The sequence below is a fragment of the Protopterus annectens genome, chromosome 9.part0, assembly GCF_019279795.1.
Source record: "Protopterus annectens isolate FY-2018-M chromosome 9.part0, PAN1.0, whole genome shotgun sequence".
NCBI classification, from domain to species: Eukaryota; Metazoa; Chordata; order Ceratodontiformes; family Protopteridae; genus Protopterus; species Protopterus annectens.
Genome location: NC_056743.1, coordinates 391410001 through 391436304, shown reverse-complemented (window position 1 = coordinate 391436304; position 26304 = coordinate 391410001).

Below are 26304 nucleotides of genomic sequence, written 5' to 3'. Positions count from 1 at the left end.
TACCTCGTGAAGTTGTGGACAGTGAAGCATATACCTTATCTAAGTGAAGCATTATGAAAGTGTTTATGACATATTCCCGGGGATTCATACCTCTCAACTGTCCCAAATTTTGCAGATTGTCCAGATTTTTGCCTCATACTTTTGGTCTTTTCCTCATAAAATATTCATATAATATGTGGTTTTCTGGCAAATCACTGAAGACTGAAGTCACTAAATAATGACATACATATAAGTTTTAGACTTCATATACTTAAAAAAATGTACACTAACACAAATCATGTTATTCTAGTTTATAAGATGAATATTTAGAATCTGTCCAGATTTTTGGGCTTTTGTTCCCCCATTATTTTAGGTTTATGACATATAAGCCACAGCAAGAATCAATCCCATGCCGTCAATGTTGTCAATGAGCTGTGTATGTACTGGGTGCAACACAGAAAGATGTATCACACAGGCATTAATAGAACACCTTGGAGAGAAGTCTGCATTCTCAAATTGTAATTGGTATACATGCCAAAGAATAGTTCTATATGGCCTACCAGATGTGTGGGGGCTCAGTGTGCCAAATATAATACACTTGACTAAAGCATCCCTGGCAGATCTAGATATTGGCCATATCGATAAAAACACATACAAACACTACACTATTACGAGTGGATTCCCTACCCACAGCTGGGTATTGTATGCATCCGACACATGTAATACCAATGGATGTTGTTTGAAACATCTGCAGTTGATGTGTGAATTAAGAACTGATCTATTATAATGAATGGTACAGCAGTATGTGAGAATGATGGCAATGCATCGACTATGCTCATGTACACCAAAATTACAGCAGTGTAAAGTGAAGTGTCAATGATCAAGAAGCTTTCACTGTAATATTGTACACATACCAAACAATACATGCACCAATGATAAGCATATGTCAAACCTCAAGCCATGTGATACATGATCACATTTCCCCTGACACTCTCATTTTAAATATTATACTGCCCTTAAATCCTGACATACATCCATATGTATTCATGCAAACTATCAAGTTGTAATACTGATGTGATGTAGTGGTATGTCATACCCGCCTGAGCTACATAATCCGAGAGCTCCTCCATATCTCTTTTCATGTAGTCCAGGGAGGTACTTCTCAGGTCATTCACACCCACATATACAATGACAGAGTCATATTTGTACCTGTTGTTGAGGGACCTGAGTGCATGCATTATGTGGTGGATCCTGGCACCTGACAGGCAGCTGACTGTTACTTTCTTCTTATTTAACCTAGTGAGTGGGACATCAGTGTGCCTCACTATTGAATCACCAATGACTAGTGTGTCGAGCATGCTCTTTTGCATTAGGGGCTGTGATGCAGTATAGTCACACTATAGCTGTACATAGATCACAGTCGCACTTCATATACTCATGTGTTCATAGGAGACCACTAGGCTAATGGCCCAACAGTCCATACATGACTAGCCAGATTTAACCTGAGTGTAACAATTTTCATTAATTAGGTGAACAAGGTTCATAGAGGTATGAACCTATGGTATAGTATGTAATATTGATTGCCTCTGTCCATGAGGGTCATGGACAGCATGCCAGGAGTAAATTTACAATTACACATCTATTATTGATCTAGGTTGTGCTTGAAGTGGCTCAGTGAAGGGTTTTGCATTACGTGAATGGGAAGCTTGTTCCAGAGAAGGTGAAGTCACTGAGAAATGTATGTATCTATTATAGGTTCATAGGTTCATAGGTGTGTACTAGGCTAATGGCCCTCGGGCCTTTGCAAGCCTAGCCATAGGATTACCCTGGCATCATGCCACCCGACGTTAGTTTCCAGTGCCTCTGTTGAGTAGAGCCACTGGAGTTATCCCTGAGGTGAATTTTCTATTTCCCATCTACTCATCAAGATTTCTCTAGAACAGGGTCACTGAGATGCTCTGCTTAACATGTATGGGAAGTCTATTCCAGAACATGGGCAGTCTCTGGGTTATGAAACTGTCCTTCCAGTACGTTCTGTTGATTGTGGTAATGTCTTCAGAAACCACCAATAAGTGCCAACGACTGCTAAATAAATTATATTCCACAGTTTATTGTAACAAGGCACGAACACGAACTGATACGACAAGCAGATAAAACAAACAAACAAAACAAAATTGTAAGCGAAACAGAGTTAAGCGCTTTCAACCATAGTAACTGGTCTTCATCAGAACTGCTACATTTTAATTATTCCGCTACTTAAGTAAACTTTTTGGTGCCAAAAACGCTCACCCCATCTTAAAGATATATAAACACATTACTGGATGAATGAATAACAATAAAAATCAATCCTTCCACAACATATGAACATTTAAATATTTAAAATATTTAAAATACCTTCTGCCAAACCTTTAAAATTATCAGATTTAAACAAGGCAACTACGTTCTTCATTTTTATCTATAAATATATATATATATATAAATGTAAATATGTTGCTAAGCAATTTAATATAATTATTAAAAAACAAATTTTACAAAAACACACATAATATAAGTATAATATGATATTCAATAACTATCAATAAACCTAAGAAAATAGAAGTGTGAAATACATATATATAAAAGTGTGAAATACATATATATTTATGAAAAAAAAATATGTATGATAGAGAATATAAAAAAATATAGAAATTAAATATATATCTATATTCTTATGCAGATGAATTATGTTACTTAATGATAATAACTCAAGGGACAACAAAGATATGAATGGACTGTTCCATTTTCGTTAAAAAAATTTTTCCCCTTTTAAAAATCAACTAATCAAATATTAACTATTTGATGTAACTATAAAATTATAAAATTATAACTATAAAATATAAAATAACTGCTAGAATTTGATTAAAATTGCATAAATGTGTAAATAAATAAAAGAATTGCATAATAATAATACATCAAATAGTTAATATTTGATTAGTTGATTTTAAAAGGGGAATTTTTTTTTTAACGAAAATGGAACAGTCCATTCATATCTTTGTTGTCCCTTGAGTTATTATTATTAAGTAACATAATTCATCTGCATAAGAATATAAATATATATTTAATTTCTATATTTTTTTATATTCTCTATCATACATAATTTTTTTTCATAAATATATATGCATTTCACACTTTTATATATATGCATTTCACACTTCTATTTTCTTAGGTTTATTGATAGTTATTGAATATCATATTATGCTTATATTATGTGTGTTTTTGTAAAATTTGTTTTTTAATAATTATATTAAATTGCTTAGCAACATATTTACATTTATATATATATATTTATAGATAAAAATGAAGAACGTAGTTGCCTTGTTTAAATCTGAGAATTTTAAAGGTTTGGCAGAAGGTATTTTAAATATTTTAAATATTTAAATGTTCATATGTTGTGGAAGGATTGATTTTTATTGTTATTCATTCATCCAATAATGTGTTTATATATCTTTAAGATGGGGTGAGCATTTTTGGCGCCAAAAAGTTTACTTAAGTAGCGGAATAATTAAAATGTAGCAGTTCTGATGAAGACCAGTTACTATGGTTGAAAGTGCTTAACTCTGTTTCGCTTACAATTTTGTTTTGTTTGTTTGTTTTATCTGCTTGTCGTATCAGTTCGTGTTCATGCCTTGTTACAATAAACTGTGGAATATAATTTATTTAGCAGTCGTTGGCACTTATTGGTGATTTCCGAAGGTATTTTTGGAGGTACTGTGAAGCAAATCTTATTCGATTGTGGTAATGTGGTTGAGGTCTCTGGAGCATGTGGTGTGGAGAGATTGGGATTTCTTTAGATGTAGCATTTTTAACAGAGCTGGGTCAGACATGGCTTTGTAAGTCAAGCAAAGATCGCCTCAAAGTAGGCGATATGAGACAGAGAATAGATGGAGTTTTTTGAGTCTGTCCATATAGGACAAATGTTTAAGGCCTAGGATCCTCTTTGTGAGGTACTTTTGTGGTCTCTTCAGTTGTTGCAGGTGTCTAGTGATGTACATGCCAAATGGGGCATTGTATTCGATGATTGGCCTAATGAGGAAAGAGTAGAGGGAGACAATGACCTCTTTCTTCCTGGATGCAAAGCCCTCAATAATGAGATGTGCCACGTAAAAGGACTTTCTGACAACAGTGGCAATGTGGTGATCAAAAGAGAGGTTGCTGTCAAGCTGTGTTCCCAGATCTCTTATAACGCCTTCTGTGTTCAGTGGACTACCATTGATGTGGTAATTTATGGGAATTAGGTTTTTCCCAAAGGGGATGATGACACATTTTTTGGCATTGAGCTTAAGGCCATGGTTCTGACACCAGTTGTTGGTTTCAATGAGGCTATTCTGTAGGATGTCAATATCACTTGGGGAGTTAATAATAGCTCCCAACTTGCAATAGTCTGAAAACTATGTCAGCCAGAGTCCCTTCATGTTGGCCTGGACATCAGAGAAGTAGATACCAAACAGAAGAGGACCCAGGACCGAACCCTGTGGGACTCCATTCATGACTAGTCAGCAGTCTGACTTGGAGTCAGCTACTTTCACACTGTGGGTTCTATCTGTGAGCCAGTTTGCAACCCACCTAGTGATATAGGGGTTGGTGCCTAGCTTAGTGAGTTTTTCTAATATACCTGAGTGGGGAATGGTATTAACAGCCTTGGCCAGATCAAGGTAGGCTGTATGAACCACCTTGCCTTCATCCACAGCTCTGGTGGCTGACTCAAAGAAGTCGACCAAGTTGAGCAGGCATGATCTACCCTTCACAAAACCAAACTGTGTGGGACCTAGAGTTTGGAGATTCCCTATATCCTTGTTTATTAGGTCCATGATGATGCATTCCATAGCTTTGCATATCAGACTCATCAGTCTAAAGGGGTGATAGTTCCCAGGGTCTGTAGTCACTCCTCCTTTGTGGAGAGGGATGACTGTAGCAGTGTTCCATTTGGTATGGACAAAGCCTGAGGTAAGGCTGTGATTGAACAGGGCACACAGGTGAGGTGCCAGTTTACTCTGTAGTTCATGTGGAACACAGCCAGGGATATTGTCAGGTCCCATAGAAGCTGTATTCTTGGCCTTGGACAGTGCTGTTTTAACCTGTGCAGCAGTAATACTGGGTGCCTGGCAATCTACTGGTATTGTGATTGTTTTTTTTGGGGGGAGAGAGGTAAAGGTGGCACTGAATCTGTTGGCCAGTATATTGGCAATATCTGCTGGCTCGGTATAGGAGGTACCATTGTGCAGTAGCTCAGAGAAAATCTGGGTATTGCAGTGGACATCCTTTACATAACTATAGAAGGCCTTATGGTTGTCTTTACTATCTGCTGCAATTCTGTTTTCATAGCTAGCTTTAGAGGATTTGATGAGGGATCTCAACGTTTTGTTGAGGCTGATAAGGGAGTTTTTTCAGTCTTGGGACTTCACCTTATTCTGCATCAGTTTCCTCCTTCTGTTGTAGAGTTTGTTTATGGCAGGGGACCACCAGATTGCCTTCCTTTTTTGGAGGAGAACATCTTGGTTCTGTTGAGTATGGCGAAATTCATGCATTTGTGTACATGCTTGTACAGTGCATTGGTGTATGATTTGGCAGTCATGCAACTACTCTCCATTTGCATGGGTGCCGTGAAGTTAGCCACCTCTGTTTTTAGGATCATAAAGTTAGCTTTGGAGAAGTTTTTCATGGTGGTTACCTTTGTGGGGGGGGGGGGGGATTTCCAAGGTGATTAGTTTGTGGTCTAACCAGGGAGGAGTTGACTACTGGTGTAGAGCAACAGTCGTTTACGTTAGTAATGACCAGGTCAAGGATGTTGCTGCCTCTAGTAGGGGTAAGAATGAGCTGGTCCAGGGCATTGGAATTAATGAATTCCAGGAAACATTGGGCAAGTGTATTGGTACATGAGTAGTTTTCCCAGTTAACGGAAAGGTACTTGAAGTCACCCAGTATGAGAGTGTTAGGTTGGACACTAATATTTTCCAGGGTGCTTAGGAACACGGAGTGTGAGTCTTGGGACATGGTTGGGGACCTATAGCAGGCTACGACCTGAACTGCTGTCTTACCCAATGTTAGCTGCACCTGAACTATCTCTGATGCATTATGTTGTGTTACCAGTCTAGAGATGTGCGCTTCCTTTATGAATATGGAAACACCACCACCTCTGGTGCTTTGGTCCAAGTTCTGGAGCTGAAAGGTGTGGAATGAGTTATAGCCTGGCAGTGCAGGGGTGCATTCACCTGCCTTGAACCAGGTTTCATTTACAGCACAGATGTTGATGTTCTCCATTTTAAAGAGTGCTTTGAGCCAGTGCATTTTGAGATTTAGACTTCTAGTATTGAGCAGCATGACCCTCAGATTGCAATTGTTTGTAGCTGTTATGGTGGTAATTTGGTCTTTGGAACACCACCTAAAAAAGCCACTATAGGAGTGGCAAGAGCCTTTGCCAGTATCCGAAAGCCGAGGGGTGGCAGATGCAGGCCATCTCTGGCAAAGCATCAAGGTTTGTCAATCATGTCATCCCAGGGAGACAGATAGTGGATCCCCTTAGAATGACACCAGAAACTTAGCCAATTGTTGAAATCAATAATTTTCTGCTTGGACTGTGGTATCATTCTGGGTGATGGTAAGATGCTGCTTAGGGCTAGAGTCATATCCGCCTGAGCTACATAATCCAAGAGCTCCTCCATGTCTCTTTTCATGTAGTCCAGGGAGGTACTTCTCAGGTCATTCATGCCCACATACACAATGACAGAGTCATATTTGTACCTGTTGTTGAGGGACCTGAGTGCATGCATTATGTGGTGGATCCTGGCACCTGACAGGCAGCTGACTGTTACTTTCTTATTTAACCTAGTGAGTGGGACATCAGTTTGCCTCACTATTGAGCTACCAATGACTAGTGTCTTGAGCATGCTGTTTTGCCTTAGAGGCTTTGGTTGAGTGGCACACTGTTTAGGAGAGTTATGTGTCTTGTGATTAGTGTTGTGTTTTGGTGATCAAGTGCATTTCTGCCTTGGAGGTCTCTGATATTTAGGTAAATTTTTATTGAGAGCCTCCATGAAGGTGGTTGTGTGGTTTGTGTTTTTATGTGAAGGAAGTGCTGGTGTGTTCTGGAGGGCTATGTTTTCCATGTGGTATGGCGCAAGTGTTGACCTCCTTTTCCTGACCAGCTATTCCGGTCTTGGCTGGGGAGTGCATGGATTCCAATTTGGATATATAAGTACATCTCTCGTTAGTCTGAATGTTGAGAGGTAAGAGAAGAGGGTTGTTGGTGTACATAAGGCAGTTGCTACATTACCTCAGGATGCTCACGTTCACCAGATTAATAGGAGAAAGCACAGGGAACTGAGTTTTAGACATGCCTTGAGGGGTGGGCATTAATAATAAGTACTGGATCTGTTTCCTTTTAGAACATTGAGTGCTGGAAGCAATTTTGTGTGCCACAATAATTGCTACAAGAAGTCTGGTAATAAGCTAGTGAAAGTGCAGGAGAGGAGAGAACTAGCAGATCTAAGGGAAAAATTGAAGAACAGACTTTGGCACTACTCAAAAGCTTACAAACAGTCCTGGATATAGCAAGTCTGTATTTGGACTAGACCAGTTACAGGAAAGGCAAGGAAATAAGTGCAAACGTGGACTTTTAAACCAGAAAGTTGAGAGAGATGGAGAAACTGCCCAAACAGCCAATAAACTACAATTTCTGGGCCAGAAACCACTCCTCTTGTGGTAGATAGGCTACCTAATTCTTACCACTCACACTGATAAGCTAGAAGGATTCCCTCCAACACATAAAGGCTTGGGGGGGGGCTCAGAAGCTTACAAACAGTCTTGGATACAGCAAATCTGTATCTGGACTAGACTAGTTACAGGAGAAGCAGGAACCAAGCTCGAATACAGGCTTTTAAACCAGAAAAGTTGAAAGAGATGGAAAAACTGCCCAAAAGGCCAATAACTACAATTTCTGGGCCAGACACTATCCTTCTTTTGTTAGATAGGCTACTTAGTGCTTACCACTCCCACTGATAAGCTTGAAGGCTTCCGTCCAACACATAAAGGCTTGAGGGGCACAGAAGCTTACAAACAGTCCTGGATACAGCAAATCTGTATCTGGATTGACTAGTTACAGGAAATGGGGAAACAAGTGCAAATGTTGGCTTTTAAATCAGAAAGTTGAAAGAAATGGAAAAAACTGCCCATGCAGCCAATAAACTACAATTTCTGGGCCAGTAACCACTTCTCTTGTGGTAGATATGCTGGCTAGTGCTTACCGCTCCCACTGATAAGCTAGAAGGCTTCCCTCCAACACAGAAAGACTTGGGGGGGGGGCTCAGAAGCTTACAAACAGTCTTGGATACAGCAAATCTGTATCTAGACTAGACTAGTTACAGGAAAGGCAGAAAGCAAGCTTAGATTTTTTTTAACAGAAAAGCAGCTAAAACAGCACTAAAAACAATTCAAGTGCAGTGCAAGCTAGCACACTTGAGTGTGTAGCAATATTAGAGCAAATACAGTTTAAATAAATGCAATTTATTCAAACTGTATTCTAAACTGAATTCAGTTATTGTTTTAGTCAACTCTGAACAGTTAAAAAGTGCCAAAAATATACATATCAGCTGAGAAGCACACTCAGTCAGAACACAAGGAGATTCTATTTTTTTTTATAATGTGGAAAGCGAGAAAGCAGGAACAGAAGATAATTGAACGTTAAGAACCAAAGTGGGTTGGCCTTCTCAAATGTTCTCTCTTTATTAGGTAGAATGAGCTAATGACACTAGACTGGGAGGAGTGTCCCAGATCAAATTTACAGTATGGGCGGGCAATTACAAAGCCACCAAGTATAACAACAAGACAACAATAGGGAGAGTGGGTGGGAAACTATTACAGCTACTAGCTCTAGCCACTAAATTAAAGTTTTAAACAGATAAAGGAGCAAGGAGACTCTAGAGAATGGTTTTAACTATAAACAAATCAGTTATATGAGACCTGACTAGAACACAAAAGCCTCACAAAAATTCACAGAAAAGCACAGCATTCACAAACATAAAATACAACTTTCAGTATGAAAAAGCAGTTTACAGTTAAGTAATTCAGTAAAAATGCAATTAGGGTAATGAAACCGTATTTAGCAATGAAAAATACAGTTAAAAAATTATAATAGTACACAAATGCAGAGAAACAGCAAAAAACTGTACAACAGTGCACAATGTAGTAGATTAGCTGTATAGCACAATTATAAGCTTTAAAGAAATGCAATCCAATGAAATAAATGTAAGAAATAACTTATTATGCTCTTAGAATCTTAAGGAATTTCTGCTTTGTCCCAATGATTTATCACCATTCCACAGCCTGGTAAATACATGATTTATTTATGTCAGAGGTTAGGTTAAGATCTCTGGAATAACTGACCCTCATGCAGTTTGATTTATGAATGTCTAACATTTCCATCAGGGACAGATTGCACACTGCCCTGTAGGCCAGACACAGATTGCCCCTTAATAGTCTGTAGGAGACAGAACACAGTCCCCCGGATTCAGTAATATTACATGCAGGACTAGCTTAGTCCTGCAAAAAAGTGATCATTTAGGAGCAGCATGGCAGCGTGCCATACATATTAATGAAGGCGCGCTGCCTGAGCTCCTAAACGGACAAGGAACATGGACGAGTGCAGGGGACGCATCTGAGAGCAGAGGTCTCACAATATACATGCCCCTGCAGCCAAGAACTGCAGTTTAGCTATAACAATGAGCGAGACCGCTCATAGGAGTTTGCATACCCCCAGCAACACCCCTCCCCAAGTTTATAAGAGCAATATTTAAAATATAATAATATAAACAAGTTATTTTTTTAATCCAACAAATAAAATTTAACCATAGGTACACGGGTTTGCCCATTGTTTAGCTACATATACTGTAGCTTAAATGGCACAAGAAGATAAATATCAAGATATATGCAAATGAAGCAGTACTGCAATAGTGTAGTGGTCAGAGCATTCGCCTTATGAGCAGTCATTCCCGGTTCAAGTCTCATTCCGTTTTCCATGTCAAATCACTTTATGACCAATATTTTTTGTTGCATAACCTACTAAATAACATATATTTGTGAACTGGAGTACTGCATTAAATGCAGATGTGAGGTGTCATTGTAATAATGTTGTAAAATCCACAGATGAACACAAGAGCCCAATACAGTATATGTACACATGAATCAGGGATACAAATGGAACGTATAATGTGTAATGAGTAATAAATCCATAGAGTGTCCAAATCCACCACCTTCCCAAGAACCATTTTACATTTCTGTCTAAATTAGTGCTGGGGTAAGCAGGAGTAAGCACTATTAAGCAGCAGTAAGCTGGAGTAAGCATATTTAAGCAGTAGTAAGCAGGTTTAAGCCCATTTGCATGGGGGTAAGCAATGCACACATAGGATAAGCAATATTGAAGCTAACTCTCTGTAAGCATACTTAACTGGAAGTTAGCATTGCTTACTTACATCACGCAAACCTGCACAAATGAGCTTACAATTGCTTTAAAGTGCCTTAATCACTCTGTATGCAACAGCCGCTGTACTACCCAGTAACAAAATAAACATCCCTTGGAGATCTTGAACCCAGGACCCTGTACTCTATACTCACAGTAGTTAACCAGTAAGCCATCACAGCAGTTCATAAGACTGAGGTATCACCAAACAGATCCTCACTATAGGAATATTAAACTTAACGTGTGAAAGGAATCTATATACTGTTTTATGTTGTATAACCTACTACATAACATAAATATGTGAACTGGAGTACTGCATTAAGTCCAGATGTGAGGTGTCATTGTAATAAAGTGTTGAAATCCCCAAATAAACACAAGGACCTCATCCAGTGTACGTACACATGAATCATAGATACTAAACACATATATAACATGTAATGAGTAATAAATAAATGCCAAACAGCAAATAGTATGCACATTAAAAATTAAGCAATGCTAAGCATTGCACAGCCCTGCTTACTAGGTGTAAGCAATGTGTAGGCCAGCTAAATCAGTTTGCCCATTGGTATACCCCTTTAAGCAATGCCAACTTTAGTTAAGCAGGTTTTCCCATGGCTTAGCATTTTCAAAACCGTTGAATCATGGCAAAGTGTGGGAAATTGGCCCTATTTAAACCCAACAGGTGGGACTACATCTCATAACTGGTTGCAGCTTCCTCTTGTAGGCACTATGACTGGTGTGTGAGAAGGAGTGCACTTTCGGGCCCAGCGCTCGGGCATCCAGGAGTCCAAAGTGTATGCTTGTTGTTTGTTTGCTTGTTATTTCCCTGAAACACTAATTCCACCTAACACACTGCTTTTCAGCACTTCTGTGGATCCCTAGTGATATCTGCATTGCTTACAGTACTTATTTCCTTGTTTCACTTGAAGAAAAGTTACTGTTTGTCGTTTTTGTATTTATGTTACCTGTAACACAGTCGCAGGCTACACACTCAAGTGTGCTAGCCTCCTCTGTGTATTTAAAGTAATTTAATCTCTGCATTTCTGTTTCTGAAAAAAAAAAACACAAAAAAAATTCCTTGTTTTCCCGCCTTTCTGAACTAGTCTAGTCCAGTTTTCAGGCTTTGCTGAATCCAGGACTGTGGTAAAGGTTCCTGTGTTGCCCATATCATACTTGGATAGTTAGGTGGCTTCCTTGTTCACTGTGAGAGAGGGAACTCTAAGCAGCCTATCTGTCTCTGTAGTAGTGGTCCCAGCCCAGCAACTTGTAGCTCATTGGCCATTTTGGGCTAATTTCTATCCTTTTTGATCTCCCTGGTATAAAAACCGCTTAGTGCAGTTTTGCGCTTGTATACAGCTCAGCAAGCTCCTCATGGTGCCCTGCAAAGTCCTACAAGCGGCCAAGAGCCAAAAGAGAGACTTTGGACTTAAGTATTGTTTTTGCTTGTTGTTTTCCTGAAATGCTAATTCTGCCTAAAACGTGACTTTTCAGCGCTTCTGTGGATCCCTAGTGATATCTGCATTGCTGACTGTTCTAATTTCTTTGTTGCACTTGAAAAAAAGTTGCTGTTTGTCATTTTTGCATTTAAGTTACCTGTAACACAGTCACAGGCTACACACTCAAGTGCGCTAGCCTCCTCTGTATATTTTAAATAATTTAAGCTCTGCATTTCTGTTGTTTCTGAAAAAAAAAACACAAAACATTCCTTGTTTTCCCACCTTTCTGAACTAGTCTAGTCCAGTTTTCAGGCTTTGCTGAATCCAGGACTGTAATAAAGGTTCCTGTGTTGCCCATATCATACTTGGATAATTAGGTGGCTTCCTTGTTCACTGTAAGAGAGGGAACTCTGAGCAGCCTATCTGTCGCTGTAGGAGTGGTCCCAGCCCAGCAACTTGTAGCTCATTGGCCATTTTTGGGCTAATGTCTATCCTTTTTGATCTCCTTGGTATAAAAACTGCTTAGCGCGGTTTTGCGTGGGTTTGCATACCGCGCAGCACTGTTTAGCTGCGGCTAAACTATTCCATGCTCCACGAAGTCTGCACTTCAGTTTTTCCCTTGAAACTTGAAACACTTCAACCCAGCACTAGAAATAAGGCAATTTAAGACCGGCACTTACTAAAACTCATTAAAACTAGCACTAGCTTACAGCTTGCATTTCAGCCCTATACTCAGGAAGTATAAGGCTCTTTACTCATCCAGTCAGCAATACAGTCCCAACCATCTATTCAGGCATGTTCAAGGGACAGCTTCAGATGTGCTCTCTGGTCCAGCTGGTGAATCTGGGCATCCTGAGGCAATGTTACAATTGCCTAATGTACACAGACAACCCCCTCCTCCTCCCAACCAACACAAACATGTGAGAGATGCAGCTACACAGCCAAACTGGAGGCTAAGCTCTCTCAACCCATGACTGGATCAACCAGTCACAAGGAGAAGGGCAACACTAGCACCACATTACCAGACTCACATAGACCAGCCATAGCTGCACCAGAAAACAACTCTCAGAAACACGCAAAAACATACTCGGAGGCTCTAAATAAGAACCTGCCTAAACAACAGAGACCTCCTAAGCATTCACCCAAGCAACCCCCACCCCACAACAGAAACCAGGTAACACATACATCACAGCATCAGTGTGCCAAGCAAAAACAGCCCCTAAGGCTAAATAACACACCAGTAATCGGTGATGCTATCATCTGGCACACAGACGTCCCACTCACTAAACTGAACAAGGAGAAGGTTACCGTAAGCTGCCTGTCGGGTGCCAGAATCCGCCACATAACACATGCACTCAGGTCACTCCACAACAAGTACAAATATGACTCTGCCATTGTACATGTTGGAGTAAATAACCTGAGACGTACCTCCCTGGGCTACATGAAAAGAGACATGGAGGAGCTCTCTGACAATGTAGCCCAGGTTGGTATGACTCTGACTCTGAGTAGCATCCTGCCCTCACCCAAAATGATGCCAGCATACGAAGAAAAAATTATCAGTTTCAACAATTGGTTAAACTACTCGTGTCATTCAAAGGGGATCCAGTACTTGTCAGCTTGGGATGACATACTTGACAAGCCATGTTGCTTCGCCAGAGACGGCTTGCACCTGTCGCCCCTGGGCTTTCGAATACTGGCCAAGACCCTTGACGCCCCAATACTGCACTTTTTAGGCAAGGCTCAAAGGACAAACCCGCCTCTATAAACAACAATAATAAACAAAAACTGAGGGTAATGCTGCTCAATGCCAGAAGTCTAAACCTCAAAATGCACGCACTCAAGGCTCTCGTTAGTATGGAAGAAATCGACGTATGTGCAGTGACAGAAACCTGGTTTAAGGCTCCAGAGAGCACCCCAGCACTACCAGGCTATAACTCCTATCATACCTTTAGGTCCCAAAACCAGGACCGGAACACAAAAGAAAGGGGTGTGCTCATATTCATCAAGAACACCCACACATCCAGGTTAGTAGCACAGCACGCGGAATCTGAGACCATCCAAGTGCAATTGACAGTGAGTAAATTGACTGTTCAATTTATAGCTTGCTACAGATCTCCCACCTTGTCTTAGGACCCTCATGCAGCATTCCTGAGAACATTAGAAAGTATGAAGATTCTACCCAACACCATGCTACTGGGTGACTTCAACTATCCAAACATTGACTGGGAAAACTACTCAAGCTCAAATGCCCTAGCCCAATGCTTCCTTGAGTTTATAAACTCAAACACCCTTGAACAGCAGGTCACCACTCCCACAAGAGGTGACAACATACTGGACCTGGTCATCACCAACATGGGGAACCTATGTTCCACACCTGAGGTAAACTCGTCATTGTTAAGATCAGATCACAAACTAATCACACTGGAGATCCACATCCCGACCCCCACCCCCCCCCCCCCAGTCAAGGAAATCAAGGTAAAAAACTTCTCTATAGCTAACTTCACACTCCTCAAAACTAAGGAGGGAAGTTTCAATGCTCCCAATCAAATGGAAAATGATGACCCATCGGCAGAATAATTTACAAGTGCATTCTATGAACACCTTCAAGAATGCATGGACCGAGCCATCCCAAGTAAAACCAAGACCAACTCCTCAAAAAAGAGGAAGCCAGTCTGGTGGACCCAGGCCATAAATACACTTTACAACAGAAGGAGGAAACTCCTGCAAGATAGAACAAAATCCCAAAATAAGAAGGCATCTCTGATTAAAATCAGTAAAAAACTGCGCTCCCTCATTAAATCATCCAAGGCCAACTTCGAAAGAAAAATAGCCAATGACTCCAAGGATAACCACAAGGCCTTCTTTAACTATGTCAAGAGTCTAAGGGCAAACTCTCATGCTCCGAGCTAGTGCATAATGGCCATAAATGCACTGAACCAACCGACATTGCCAACATCCTTGCTGACAAGTTCAGTGCAAACTTCACCCCCCCCCCTCTCCACCAAAGGGGCTAGCACCCATCCCAGAAGAATGTGGCGCTCCAGATATCTCAGACACACAAGTAAAGACAGCCCTTGCAAAGGCCAAAAACACAGCATCAATGGGACCAGATGCTATCCCAGGTTGTGTCTTACACAAGCTTCAAAATTAACTAACCCCCCATCTCAAATCACTATTCAAACTCAGCCTCTCTACATGCTATGTACCCAAAGAATGGCATACAGCAACAGTCGTACCACTCCACAAAGGTGGTGCCACAACTGACCCTGGGAACTATCTCCCTATAAGCTTGACTAGCTTGGTCTGCAAAGCCATGGAATGCATTATCATGGAGCTCATTAACAGGGACATTGGAAACCTCCAGACACTAGACCCCACCCAGTTCGGCTTTGTTAAAGGCAGATCTTGCCTCCTGAACTTGGTCGACTTCTTTGAAACAGTCACCAAGGCCATAGATGAAGGGAAGGTGGTCCACACAGCATATCTGGACCTCGCTAAGGCATTTGACACCATCCCACACTCAGGAATCATAGACAAACTCTCCAGCTTATATATCAACCCCCATGTCACGAGATGGGTTGCCAATTGACTCTCAGACAGAAACCACATGGTAAGAGTGGCAGGCGCCATGTCTGACTCTAAACCAGTCACAAGCGGAGTCCCACAGGGCTCAGTCCTGGGACCCCTCCTGTTCGGTATATATTTCTCCAAAGTACAGGCAAAGGCAGAGGGACTGTGGCTAACCAAGTTCGCAGATGACTGTAAATTGGGTACAATAATTGACTCTCCAGCTGACACAGACATCCTGCAAAAGGGTCTCACAGAGACAAACACCTGGTGTCAAAGTCACGGCCTCAAGCTAAATGCCAAAAAATGCATAGTAATCCCATTTGGGAAAAACAAAGTACCTACAAACTACCACACAGATGTGAATCCACTAAGTACCGAAGAAGTAATTAGGGACATGGGTACCCAAGTAGATAGCATGCTCTCCTTTGACAACCACATAGCAAAAACGGTCAGGAAATCCTTCTATGTGGCACACCTGATCACAAAGGGTTTCTCATCCAGATCCAAGGAGGTGATTGTGCCCCTTTACTCCTCACTCATTAGGCCCATAATAGAGTACAATGCCCTGTTTGGGATGTACCTCACTAGACACCTGCAACAACTAGAAAGACCACAGAAGTACCTCACTAAGAGGAATAAGGGCCTTAAACAATTACCCTATGAAGCACGACTAAAAAAGCTCCAGCTCTTCTCAGTCACTTACCGTCTGCTCAGAGGTGACCTATGCCTGATCTATAGGGCCATGTCAAAATCTGAACTAATGGACATGTTTCACCTCAAAAAAAATGAGATCCCTCAGAACCACTCGTTCTAGTGACTTGAACCTATGTACAACAATAAACAGGACATGCTGGAGGGATAGATTCCTGTCCCAGTGACTTCCCTCACTCTGGAATAGAATCCCAATCCATATTCAACAGAGCTCCTCTCTGACCCACTTCAAGAGAAATCTTGATGAGTGGATGGGTAATCGTAAGTTCTACCCATCCACTCATCAAGTACCCATGGGCAGATAGCCTAGTACTTACCTATGAACCTATGAACCTATGAACAAGGTCAGATTGTAAAACTATGGGAGACTTATAGACAGAAATCAGAGAAGAGATACACAGCAATATCTTTATAGCACATGCAATTGTGATGTACACTGTTTTCTTTTTAACAGACACAGCCATGGTTCAAGTCCTGGGAGTGGCAGTAAGCTGTATGCAGAATCATACACTCCAACTGTACAGATTTGTCCAGAATGTCCAGTTAATTGGCCCATATCTGCTGGCTGTTACCCTGTCCCCCTGGCATATCAGCATGCTAATCTCTGACATGTAGGCAGCATTTAATGTCATATAACTGACTGTCAGGCCTGTACACATTTGGAAAATGTCTATAAAAACAAACCTGTCATTGTACAACTCACCAAAGTTTTATGAGGGTAATAGTCAAAATATGTCCCTGTTTCATCTGCATGTTGTCAAGACATGCCCAGAGTGTGTGCAATAAGAGATGGACAGGTATGTGCATAACCTCAACCTGGAATCTGGGAATATGTGTAGAAACAGTCAGGTAGTGTTAACAAACAATACCTCCACAGGTAAGAGGTATATACTGCAGGTAAAACTCAGTTCATGTGTATAGCTGTCTACTTCCATAACACTGTCCAAACTAAAGCCATAGCGTAGTGTAATAATACCTGTAAGGTACAGATCACAGCACTGTCTAGGAAAGTAATGAGAACTACAGGGATATACAAGTCATTAATTGACATCTTCCCCCCTCCACCATATCTGAAACAATAAACTAAATACACAACTCAATCGGTATGTGCACTATTAAATCTACTGTTGGGACATATGCCCTATTGTTTGATAAATATTTTAATTTGTTTCTATGCATGTGCCATGTTGAAATACTCCCACATTGGAGGCATGCTGCCATCAATGTACCTGCATGCTGTTGTAATGGCCACTGTGGTTGCATATATGCATGTGTTCTTTTTGCTATGGAGCTGTTCCATATCTGGTGTTTCGGGTTAATGGGAATATCTGTGCATGCTGTTATACCTAATCCTGGAATGTGTTGACTATTACTAAACCACATATGTTGTAAAAGTGAAATACCATAGCACGTTTGGGAAGGTGGGTCCCAGCACCACCTCTCCCACCTCATCTGGCCATGGCACTGGGTACCAGCACATCTGGGGCCCACCCCAGAACCTCCTCATTCACTGGTCCTGCACCACCTTCGTGTGGAACCTCCTCAGGGTATGGGGCTCACCCCCTCCTGGGAGCGGGCATGGACAGGACACTGTCACCCATCGCCAGGTCCAGGGTCTGGTGCGTAGTAGGCTCTGCAGGGAATTTGGAGATCTGCTACGCCAGCTTGAGGGCCATGTGCCACAACTAGAGGGTCAGCCTACCCCTCCTACTCAGACCCCAGCACAGCCACCTTCGGGGCCGTGAAGGTACAGTCGTGACTGACCATGGGTGGGGACCTCAGTCCCACTGTTTCCACTAGGGGGCTGATGGGCGTCCGACTTCCAAACACTCCTCCCCATCCAAGGTGTTTACCCCCACATATGTCATATACCACCCCTGCATGCTGTCTTGTCTGTTATCCTACCCAACCAACCTCCCCAAATATACCTACTATCCCTCCTCAATGTCCCACTCTCACCTTAAAAAAAGGGCAATCTGTTCCCAAAAAAAAAAATCTTACCCCATACATAGCTGTCCATTTTGCACAAATGTCCACTGGACACATGTAATCTGGTCTAATTGGCTTCACAACATATTATTTTTATCCTCACCCCTTTCTCAAGGGTATGAGTGTCCAAATCTACCTCCAAATCAATGTATATGTACAGCTGTTGTTGTAGAAGAAATGAGCAGCTATGGACCTTCCCTACACACATCCTGCACATCCCTATCTATTTTCCCTACTGTTGTTCCCTCTTTGTGCCCCTTTTTCACCACTTTCCTATCAATCCTTTTTCATTTCTTTTAAAGAAATTAGCACAGAAGTAAGTGGGAGTAAGCACTTTTAAGCAGCAATAAGTGGGCTTAAGCTTGTTTGTGTGGGGGTAAGCACTGCCTACACAGGTTAAGCAAATGAGACGTGAAGTCTGTATAAGAAACTGTAACTGGACGCTAGCAGTGCTTACCTTCATGTAAACCCACACAAGCCCACTTACAACAGCTTAAAAGTGCCTTAATCACACTGTATCCAACGAACCCTATTTCTGCCCAGCAACAAAATAAACAACCTTTGCAAGGCTTGAACACAGGATCCTGCACACCATAGCCAAAGTGATTTACCACATATGTCAGATATACATAATCCTGATGTTTTCACAAACATATCATCCAGCACAGTCATTCAACAGTACAGGAAATGTATTTATACATGTAGATGTATGTGTGTGTGCATATATTTTCATCTATATATATATATATATATATATATATATATATATACATAAATATAAAATATATATATATATATATATATATATATATATATACATATGCATACATCTATAGATATATATGTCTATATATATATATATATATATATATATATATATATATATATATATATATATATATATATATATATATATATATATATATATATATATATATATATATATATATATATATATATATATATATATATATATATATATATATATATATATATAAAATATATATACACAGATATATATCTATAGATATAAATGAGAACATAACAAATACATATATGACCAAATGGGGATGAGGGGGCCCAAGCTAAATACTTCTTGTAAGTATTGATATAACCCCCTCCCTCACAGCTAAACAGATTAACACTATACAAACTGTTGCAAGTTCTATACCCAGGACCCTACACAACATGGCCACAAGACATTAACAGTAATCCATCCCACCTGTTTGATGTCAGGATGGTATCAATAACATATCATGCAGTACAGTCTGGCTACCATAGGGAATGTACAATGTGGAAGCAATAAACATTCCAAAGATACATATACACACACATATATGCAGATACATACATATATATATATATATATATATATATAAATATATATATATACATGTATATATATATATATATATATATATATATATATATATATATATATATATATATATATATATATATATATATATATATATATATATATATATATATATATATATATATATATACATATAGGCATATATATAGATATATATGTAACTACACACACACATAGATATGTATAGGACAATACATATTTAGAGGGTGCACAGCATATTGAACAGCCAGTATTCCTACAGTTGCCACCTTTTCAAATGGACAGTGTATGAGTCACTCCTACAAAAGACAATTGCTGCCTGAAACATATACCCACAGAGAAGTCAAAGGATATGACACCACACACAGGTTTGCATACATAAGACATTTTTATTTGTATACTATTACATTTGTATATGCCATGTCATATAGCTGTTAAGACTTTGAAATACATACTAACTGAGTAATGCATCTCTCAAGCAGATCATTTTATACAGTAATCCGAAAGCATAACATATGTTGCTGTCCAGGCCAAGTCCTCGAAGTAGTACAACAGTAAAGAAAGACTGGGCCAGAGAATAACAATCAGTCAACAATAAGTAATGCAGATGTTTAGTTCAGCAGCCTCTAATTACACTCAGTACTCAATCCCTAGGGGGAAAAGACTTAAGTTGACACAATGGGCTGTATCTGTTACATAACAATGCATAACTGAAAACATCACAATTACATTGACAGACAGAACAGCCTGTATGACAGTAAGCACTAGGCCACCAATGTTCCCAAGGGGAAATGTATGGTAATGTACAGCCATATACCTTAAGGCAGCCTACTACCGATATCCCTCACATGTTGTAACAGCCTAGGTTATATATGGTGCATATCCCTCTCCCATAGACTAACTTACAGGGGCATATAAGATGGTTACATACACTGACCTCTGGACTGCAGGAGGGCGCACATGTTTTGTGGAGTTGAAGCCCGCATATATTTGGACCCTAGCCCACAATATGCGTGTGGGCCACAACAGCACTTGAATGATACTATGATGCTACTAATAATAACAGTAATAACAGTACTAATTTTAACAACCAACACAACCAAACAAATGTCAGTGAGGATGATTATGATGAACATTTTTTAGAGCAACCACCCCCACTAAGGACAAAATCAAGCTCCACATGGTCGCTCCTTTCAGGGAGCACCCAGGGGTCATTCTGTGATGGGGAAGAACTGGCAGAGGGGAACCAGATGTTGAGGGAGGTATATGTACTAGATTCTGTGGTGACACCTGAAGAACTGAATGTTTTGAATTCCAGTGCTAGAATATCTGAAGTGTATAATGCTGATATGACAGTACTAAATGTTAACATGAATAATGCCTTGGTTAATAGCGACACCTGAAGAACTGAATGTTTTGAATTCCAGTGCCAGAATGTCTGAAGTGTATAATGCTGATATGACAGTACTAAATGTTCATAGGTTCATAGGTTCATAGGTTCATACTAGGCTATCTGCCCGAGGGCATTTACAAGCCTAGCCCATAGTTTTGTGGCTTACGCCACCCCTTTAGTATGGGGAACTATACCCATTATTTTGCTGTGCCTCTGTTGAGCAGTGACACTGAGGTAATCCCTGGGGTATATCTGCGATCTCCCATCCATTGGTCAAGATTTCTCTTGAACAAGGCCAGCGAGGTGCTCTGCCTCACATATACCGGGATTTTATTCCACAGCATAGGGAGTCTTTGGGTGATGAATCTATCCCTCCAGCGCGTCCTATTAATAGCCGTGTCGAGGTTTAAGTCTCCCGCCCTTGTGGCTCTGACGGATCTAGATTTTTTGAGGTGAAGCATATTCATCAAATCTGGGTTTGACATGGCCTTGTATGTTAGGCAAAGGTCACCTCTGAGCAAGCGGTAAGCGACTGAATAGAGCTGGAGTTCTTTCAGTCGGGCAGCATAGGACAGATGTTTGAGACCCTTTATCCTTTTGTGAGGAACTTTTGTGGCCTCTCCAGCTGCTGCAAATGTTGGGTCAGATACATTCCGAATGGGGCATTGTACTCAATCATTGGTCTGATGAGTGATGAGTATAGGGAGACTATGACCTCCCTTGATCTAGATGAGAATCCCTTCATGATAAGGTGGGCAATGTAGAAGGTCTTCCTAACTACTTTAGCTACATGGGTGTCGAATGACAGAATACATGAATAATGCCTTGGTTAATTTTCTATTCTATAGCATCCATTTTGAATCTATAGCATCCATTGAAACAGTCACTAAGGCCATTGATGAGGGTAAGGCAGTTCACACAGCCTACCTTGACCTTGCAAAAGCCTTTGACACAATACCCCACTCGGGCATCATAGACAAACTCACCAGCTTAAATGCAAACCCATATGTCACAAGATGGGTTGCAAACTGGCTCAAGGACAGAACCCACAGGGTCAGAGTTGCTGGAGCTATGTCAGACTCTAAGCCAGTCACAAGCGGTGTCCCACAGGGCTCAGTCCTGGGACCCCTCTTGTTCGGCATTTATTTTTCCGAGGTACAGGCAAACATAGGAGGATTGTGGCTGACAAAGTTCGCAGATGACTGCAAACTGGGCACCATAATTGATACTCCAGCGGACACAAACATCCTTCAGAGATGCCTCATAGAAATGGATAATTGGTGCCAGAGCCATGGCCTTAAGCTGAATGCCAAAAAATGTATAGTCATACCCTTTGGGAAAAACAAGGTACCCACAAATTACCACATAGGTGGTAATCCATTAATCGGAAGAGGTAATCAGGGACCTTGGGACCCAGGTTGACAGTAACCTCTCATTTGACACTCACATTGCCAAAGTGGTTAGGAAGACCTTCTATATTGCCCACCTTATCATGAAGGGTTTCACATCTAGATCAAGAGAGGTCATTGTGCCCCTGTACTCTTCTCTTATCAGGCCAATGATTGAGTACAATGCCCCATTTGGGATGTATCTTACCCGTCACCTGCAGCAGTTGGAAAGACCCCAAAAGTTCCTCACCAAGAGGATAAAGGGTCTTAAACATATGTCATATGCTGCCCGACTGAATCCAGCTCTATTCAGTCGCATACCGCCTACTCAGAGGTGATCTGTGCCTGACGTACAAGGCCATGTCCAATCCGGAATTAATGGACATGCTCCACCTTAGTAAATCCAAATCCACCAGAGCCAACAGAGCAAGAGACTTAAACCTCAACACAGAAATAAATAGGACGTGCTGGAGGGACAGATTCATAACCCAGAGGCTCCCAACACTCTGGAACAGAATCCCAATCCATGTTAGGCAGAGCCCCTCACTGACTCTATTCAAGAGAAATCTTGACGAGTGGATGGGAGATCGTAGGTTTACCCCGGAGGTCATCTCTGTGTCACTACTAGACAGAGGCACAGTAAACTAAACCCTAAAAGGGCGTAGTATTCTCATCCTAAGGGGTGGTGAAAGCCACACACACTCTGGCTAGGCTTATAAATGCCCTAGGGCAGATAGCCTAGTACGAACCTATGAACCTATGAACCATTGTGAACTGTAGAACAGGAACTATACATAACCTTAGTGATTTTTCTTTGAAAAATGAACATATTTCTCTTTTGCAAAAAGGTTTTGGTTTTGTTCCGAGTTTTAAGTCTGATATTGCTAGACTGTTGATTAACTTGCGGCTTTGCACTATACAACTTAACTTGAGGTTGTTTTTTTTAAATAAGAATCAAGAATGTAGAACAGAACCATGTGTATTGAAAAGAAAAAGTACATTCTTGCCCCCGTGTAACCCCTTAGTGAATTTGTTCAAAAGATGTGTGGAAAATGATTTTAGACAAATTGTAAAGACAAGTCATTCTAGTTGTGACAACTTACCTAAAGAAAAAAGGTTGGTACTCAGAGAGCTATCTGACAATAAAGCATACCGAGTGATGAAGCCAGATAAGGGTGGCAGAGTGACCATCATGAGGCAGATTGATTATGATGCAGAATGTACTCTTTACGTAATGAGGAAGACACTTATGAGAGAGCTTCTCTTAATGAACTCAATAGAGCATATGCCAAGACTGACTTCTTTTTATTTGATGCTCTAAGTCAGGACACTTTAACAGTGGAGGAGTATGATTTTTTTTTTAAAGTAGATACACCAAGAATTCCAATAATTTTTGGAATACCTAAAATGCACAAACATATCATTGATCCCCTTTTAGACCAATTGCTGCTGCTCAGGGTTCAAAAAATGAATCACTGGCTGCATTTAATATTTTTCTAAGAAAGTGGCCAACAATTTTGTTTATATCTTAAGAGATTCTTGGCATTGCTTAGAACAATTAAAAACAGCCAAGCTTGATAAGGATGACTTGCTTGTAGCAACTGATGTGATTAACTTATTTACTGTGATCCCCCATGATATAGGCTTAGAATATTTTTTCAGAATGTTTATCACAAAGTGGACATTTGAACCAAACCCAAGTAGATCTACTGGTCGACCTGTTAGAAATGGTGCTTAAAAATATTTTTTTGGTATTCGAAGGTGAATCTTTCCGGCAAACATCAGATGTGGCCATGGGGGCGAAATGTGCTCCAGTTTTTGCCAACCTGTTCTTGGCTGAATGGGAAAAGAGGTATGTATTCTCTTCTCCCTTTATATCCAGGATACATGTGTATTATAGATTTTGGATGATATACTTATAGTTTGGGGAGGAACAACGTCTGAAGTGGCAGAATTTTTGAATTACATTAACACCACCACCCAATACCTAAAGTTCACCTACAGGGTAAACCAGAATGACATTGATTATTTAGATATTCTTCTCAAAAAAGATAATTGCACAGGAGAACTATCATCTAACATATTTAGGAAACAGACGCTAATACATTATTACATTTTGACAGTTGTCATCCTGAACAACAGCGTAGGAGAGTAGTCAAGGGACAGATGGTCAGGCTGTCCAGGATGATCAGTGATGACAAGAAATTTTCTGAAGAATTGTTCAAGTTGATTGGGATGTTCAAAAAAGGGGTACTCTATTAAGATTTTACTGTCAACTAAGAAAGAGGTAACCAGGAACCAGGCAACTAGGTTCCTACCCATCCTAAGCTGGGGTCTCAGTAATATTAACATAAATCATGATGATGGCTCCAAAAATAATGTTATGATTTTACCATTTAATCAAGATGCCTCACATTTAAAGGGAAGCATGAAGACAATTTGGGGAGCCTTATTAGATAATGACCTGAAAAACAAATTAGGGTCAGAGCCTAAGATTGTTTTCAGTAGAGGCAAAAATATTAAAGAAATTTTGGAGAGAGACATGGATACTAAAAAGAACAATTATGTCTCTAGGATGCACAAATGTGGCCTCTGTTCAAGGTGCAGATTTATTAATGACGGACCCTATGTCCAGATTGATTCTTATAGTAGGAACTTACAGTGTCCAGGGCACTGTAATTGTAACACTAAAAATGTTGTTTATATTTCTACCTGCATTTCATGCCCTGCATTTCATATAGGCAAGACCACCAGGAAACTACATGACAGGATTATACAATACAACAGGGATACTAGAAATGCAAAGTGTACCAGTGCCCTTTACACACACAGCTCTGAGTGTACAAATTTCAAAAAGTTCCTATTTTTTGTTATTGATAGAGTTTTGGTCAGTACAAGAGGGGGCAACGTTGACCTTGATCTGCAGATCAAGGAAACTGAATGGCAATTAAGACTCAATGCCAGGGTGAAACCTGGAATTAATGACACAATTTCCGTATTGCGTACCTTGAAAAAAAGAGAAAAAAAGGTTTAAATACAGGCTCCTTCAAGCCTCAGTGAATGCTAGCAGTTTTTAGGAAAGAAACATTTTTTAAACCATTTTTAACAACATATACATGGTTTTATTACTTTGTATTTTATTCTGTTATTGCAATAATTCTAATAACATGGATGTCATTCAAAAACTAGTACATTATTCATGAATGCATGATGTTACAGGAAATTATGTTAGTCTGTTCTTCCTATTAATGTGACTGTTGTGAATTTTTATTTAACTCTGATGATGCCTGGTTTGTAAAAGTCAAAAGCGCTAAGTCGCTGGCGATTTTATCATATTAAAGTGATTGCTTCTTGTGCAAGAACACATTGGTTTGCCTGTTTATTTTTTTAGCACTGTAATGATGGCAGGAATGGCAGCACAACATAATCACAGGCCACTACATAATAACCCCTTACTGTATGTCATATGGGCAAAGCCTGGTATGTAGGTGGAGGACAGAGGCCGGAAAACAGGCCCATATGTGAAATAATTTTGTCATACACTGAGTAAGTTGCTGGTGTTACAGGATAGTCTGCAACATACCCGTAGTCAGGAATGTCAAGTCAGAAACACAAATGGATGTAGCCATGTACTGATAGCACTCAACACACAGAATGCCAGTGAGATATTTGACACAAGACCTGTGAGGTGTACAGACAAAACATAACAGGCACACCTCTGGCCATCATGTGGATAGGACCACAGTTGAGTGCTATGCAGACAGACTGCATTCCATGTTAAATTAGGATGTACACACAAACCCTGTAACACTGGTGCTATACAATGCATATAACAACACTACTTACACTGTATGTAGTTCTGGAACCTTATACAAATATGTAGCTGGCCTGAGTCTGCAAGTCCTCTTGTAAGAGGTGTTGCTACCTGCTGTCTGTAACACTGCTGCCCACACACAGAAAGGATGTCCTCCATACAGGAAAGGTAAAGGGAC